At 38.6% G+C, this 5,461-nt stretch overlaps 1 long non-coding RNA gene across 1 annotated transcript; it reads right to left on the reverse strand.

Moving 5' to 3' along the window:
• Nucleotides 1-214: 214 nt before the first annotated feature.
• On the reverse strand, nucleotides 215-478 carry LOC134653234 (uncharacterized). The gene is made up of 2 exons (XR_010097241.1): nucleotides 389-478; nucleotides 215-341 (listed from the first exon to the last, which is right to left on the reverse strand). It is a non-coding gene; the product is annotated as an uncharacterized LOC134653234 (long non-coding RNA).
• Nucleotides 479-5,461: the final 4,983 nt, after the last annotated feature.

Raw genomic sequence — 5,461 nt, forward strand, 5'->3', positions numbered from 1 at the left:
TTAATAGCCATCCGGGGCCGAGATAAATATTCAGAACTGCATTCATGAACTTTCTGCCCTAGTGCTTTTGCAATTAAACCGAAGTTTGGATGCCAAAGTTTGCCAAACTTTAAGCTAATGCTATCTATTAATGATTTAATATAAGATAATAATAAAAATAAAATAAATAATTTGAGCCTATATACGTCCCAATGCTGGGCACAGGCCTCGTCTCATGCGCGAGAGGGCTTGGGCTATAGTCCCCACGCTAGCCCAATGCGAATTGGGGACTTCACATACACCTTTGAATTTCTTCGCAGATGTATGCAGGTTTCCTCACGATGTTTTCCTTCACCGAAAAGCTAGTGGTAAATATCAAATGATATTTCGTACATAAACTCCGAAAAACTCATTGGTACGAGCCAGGATTTGAACCCACGACCTCCGGATTGAAAGTCGGACGTCATATCCACTCGGCCACCACTGCTTTTTTTATAAGATATAAGAGGTGAAATATAAAGACGTGCAATGGTAAATATATACATAAGATTCAGCTGAAATTGAATATCTTTTCCTGGTAAAGAATGTTTACATATATTATAATTTCGACTATACAGCGCTCTGTTTGTAATTGTGTGAAATGGTATAGTACCTATAGTTGGGTAGGTAATATTCAAAGCTTCCGGCTAGGTATTAACTCACTGACGACTAAAGAATGACTCACGTTAGACCGGGCCATGTCCGGGCCGGAGCTTCCGGAGCTTCTATGGAAACCATCACGAGATCACCTGTCATCTGTCATAGAAAAGTAAGCGCCGGAAACTCCGGCCCGGTCTAACGTGAGTCATCCTTTATGCTTTCTGTTGTTTCTGTTGTTTTAGAGCTATTTTATTTCGCTTTTAAAACCTTACAACGGAACAATTCATCTTCAGAATGTCCCTTGTCTAAATGACACATAATGCAATTAGCTCAGCAATTATTCTTTGTCCAAAGTAAAACCTTTAAAATCCCCTTTCCAACAGGGGCACAGAAAAATGAACAGAAAAACAGTATTAAAACAGCCAAAACACGGTAATAAAATGGTAATGTTATAGGTTATAGCAGGAGTGTGCATTGCTTGGATTTACGTGCCTTCTTTCTTAAAAAATAAAAGACCGAATCCAAATCATCTATTTTTTATCCTCAACCGAATCCCTTTTGAATTAAGAATGAATTTTGAACGAATTCTTTTGACAGATAAGTTTTTTTCTCGCGTGTGGCATCTAGTTCATTGGCCAGGATTATTTTAGGCCCGAAAGTTTTTTGGCTTTTTGCGAAGTTGTTACTGATTTAGATAGAGGATTTGATCGGATATTTATACTTTCACAGAGGTCATGTGAAGTTGTGAACAATATTGGGGAGTTTGGTAATCTAAAATGGAGGATTTAGATTGTCCTCGGCTAGTAGGTATATAGTTATAAAGGGATCATCAGTACGCAATACCCTTCATCCAGCCGTATATGAACCACTTATCTTATAAACAGGCTTTTTTAGATTTTTTAAATTAAATTCAAAATATATTTATTTCAGAAAATACCGAAGTAACCATAAAAGCAGTACAAAATAGGTTTATAATGTGTTATTGAAACTTGTCCTGTTTGAAAGAGAAATATAATTGTAAAATTCATATAAATTAAGTAGGTACGTGTGTAATTGAGAAAACATAAAAAACAGTGTTAGTTTCGTTCATATTGCTTAGTGTCCGACCGAAACATGTTTTTTTGCCGAAACCGAAACCGAAAGTTCGGTTCTGGCTCTAGTTTCGGCCGAAACCGAAACTGAAACCGAAACTATTCTAAACTTCTTAAAATCGTTAAAAAAATGTCATTCATCATAAAATTAAGACTGCGTCAACCGTCCAGTATCGAGCTCATTAGGGGAATTGTGTTTTCTAATAAACCAATTAATTTCTGTATACATAAATATTATTGTCCTACTTGCTCCCCAACTTTTGGCCTTTGTTACATAGTTTAGTTTCAATAGTACGAAATACCATTTCGTAATTTTCGGCCCGGCTGAAAGGTTCGGCCGTTTTATGGCCGAAACTGGCCGAAACCGAAACCGAAACCAAATCTTCGCTAAGCGATAAAGCAATCGCTTATTTAGCGGATTTTATGATTCCACGTTTTAGTTGTCAAACTTAAATTGACAGAAAATGGTAAATTTTAGGGTTCCGTAGTCAACCAAGGAACCTTTATAGCTTCGCCATGTCTGTCTGTCCGAGGTAATTAATATTCAAATGTAAAAAAAGTGTCAGGCCTATCTATCACCTACCTAGGCCTGTCACTCACGTTGCCACATAATAACTTACTAAGTCAAGTCCTGTAGAAGAATAACACTCAATAGGTATAATGCAGCAATATAATTGCAAAACGAATAACATGCCACTATAGTACACTAGTATACTTATATAATCCGATTAAAGTTCATGAAAACAAAATTAATATTAACCACATATTAACTGTCATATCACATTAATCGCATTTATTGTATTGCGTTTATCAATAAGCTCGGTGATATGCAAATTTAATGATGACAAGCGCATTATTTGTGCGTAAATGCTTCGGTATTTCCGGCACGGCATTATATTTTAATAAAACATTTTAGAGCGCGGATCTTTTCATAAATTTTTTAGCTTAAAAAGTCGTAATCATTTTTTACGGTGACAGGGACGAGTCCTGAAAACAGTTTTTTATTCAACTAATGGTTCCTAGATTATACAGGCTGGATTTTATAAGCATCCGGGCCGGGGGAGGGGGGGGGGGGGCGCAGGGGCCCTGCGTTTTCGACGCTGGGATAAAAATAAGTAAGGCATTTGCGTCTTCGATTTACGAAGTGACGAACACGAACAAAATGCGACCACATTCCGAGCATGTTTCAGAAAAAAAAAACAAATGACAACCCTTCAGTCCCCCGCTAACCCAGTTGACGTTATATTGATTTTCGATTAACGTTTTCATAAACGATTTTCCTTCCTATATACCTTCTTATGTGTTCATTATATAAAATGTTTCTTGATTGTACTGTCACCATCATATACATCGGAGCGGCCAAGGCGCTCACAAATATGAACACGCCTCATCGTCAAGGCGTTTATAGTCGTCTTCAGATATTTTAGAGTACCTCGGCCGCTCCGATATATCTGATGGCGACTGTACCTAGTCACCAAACCTCGTTATCAATGTTGCAATTCATGCAATTTAGTTTAAGCTTAAATACAAATTAAATTAAAATCTTAAGTTACTTAATTTTTAATTTCCTAACCATTATTTTAAAATGTAACTTACAAGTATGTAATAACATCGCGGTCAAACTTTTACCGATAATTTCTCGACGAAGAGTTTTCAACGATCGCTTCTGTTTACGAGCTGTATTTATGGACCATAAAATGCCACCAATAGATTGTAAAGCTCTAACAGGCCAATTCGAACATACACTGATATCAGAGTGATATCATGATCATATCAACAATTATTCCTTTATAGGAATTGTCGTTAATGCGTCAAAAACCACTCTTACTTTAGTGGTTGAGTTAATTGCAGGAATAACATGATATCATGTTAGTAAAACTGTTTAGACGACAACGGTTTCACTCACTTGAATTTTTAGTCGATATTGGCGACATGTCTCGAGCCTGAGGAAGGACCCCCGACGGGCCCAAAACATGTCGCCAATAGCGACACAAAATTCAGAAACCGGTTGTCGTCTAAACAGTTTAATATATGTCTCACGAAAGTTTAATCTTGATGTTGTTAGTTATCGAACGTCTCGCCCGCACCAGTATGTGTACGGACATGTATGATCGAAATGTACCTATGGTAACTGAATGACGTCACATCACTTAGATATAATTATGATATCAGTGTACATTCGAATTGACCTGTAAAAATCGCCGCCATCATTGTAAGAGCTATGTGCAATGTGCACGGAACCATATGTTAATGTGCGCGAGGTAAAATGAGCTTTATGTGGCAGTAACGATAAGTTAAAATTGGTTAACCTTTTAGTGCCCATAAAACGATTACTCGTTTATGGGTCTAAATGAAAATTTCCATAAAAATAACCCGTAGGTTCGAGCGTATATGTAAATCTCTTTGAATAAAAATTCAAAGGTGTATGTGAAGTCCCCAATCCGCATTGGGCTAGCGTGGGGACTATAACCCAAGCCCACTCACGCATGAGAAAAGGTCTGTGCCCAGCAGTGGGACGTATATAAGCTGAATTATTATTAAAACATATGGAGCCCGATTCAGATTCCATGTGACTTGTTACGGTTTTGATTATATTTTGACACGAACTTGAAGATCGCTCACGCTGTTGCATGCGAAATGAAGTAAAATTCGTCCGCTCCATATCCATAACACAATTAGAAATATTAGAATCGACCTCCTGTTGTAGGTAGGTACTGTCCAACAATAGTCTATAGTAGGTACAGTTATATGTAATTTATAAATCATTAAGCCGCATTAAGCATCAGTAAGCCGATCTCCACGGCCAATCCGAATTACACATAGACGTTACCAACTATGTATTATATAAAGGCACATAGCGTAATACTTAGATCAGTACATATTACATATTGTATTAGGTATATCATTTCGGGTTGGTTTGATTTAAATTAGTGCAAGAGATGCAAGGGCAAGTGTAGGTTAAAGAAAAGAACATACTCCAATCTTAAAGGTATCCATCTCCGTGTGCGATAATCGAAAATTTATACTATCGTGAGACATACTATCATTAAGCTAATTTTCCAGTTTAACTCAAGTGTTTTTACTTTTTAGTCACTCGCGCGACATGTTTCGGAGACGACGGGCGGTACGCGACACCCGCCCGTCGTGACCGCTACTCACTCATGCACTGTTAGTGCTTGAAAATGGAGACCTAGGCTCTCCGAAACACGTCGCGCGAGTGACTAAAAAGAGCATACTCCCTAATTCAAGGCACAGGGCGGACACGCCATACATCAAAAATCATTTGCGTTTATATGTGTGCGCGATACGTCTGTACACGAGTCATTGTGTATGTGTGGGTAAGTCGCTTTATCAGTAAAGCCACGAAACTGTCATGAAACTGGTGGACGCCAGAAGTCCACCAGTTTCATGTCGCGGCCAGTCGCGGGGCGAGGTAATGCGAGTCGGGGCGGGGCGGTGCGTGTCCGTTCTGCATGATAATACTATTACTTATTCTGTGTTCAAGGTGTCCATTTCCATAGGCGATAATCGAATTTGAATTATCGTGAAACATACTATAATTAAGCTAATTTTCCGGTTTAACTCAAGTGTTTTTAGTCACTCGCGCGACATGTTTCGGAGAAGACGGGCGGGCGTCACTCATGCACTGTTATAATAATAATAATAATTTGAGCCTTTATACGTCCCACTGCTGGGCACAGGCCTCCTCTCATGCGCGAAAGGGCTTGGGCTATAGTCCCTACGCTAGCCCA

This window comes from Cydia amplana, chromosome 13 (assembly GCF_948474715.1).
Source record: "Cydia amplana chromosome 13, ilCydAmpl1.1, whole genome shotgun sequence".
NCBI lineage: Eukaryota > Metazoa > Arthropoda > Insecta > Lepidoptera > Tortricidae > Cydia > Cydia amplana.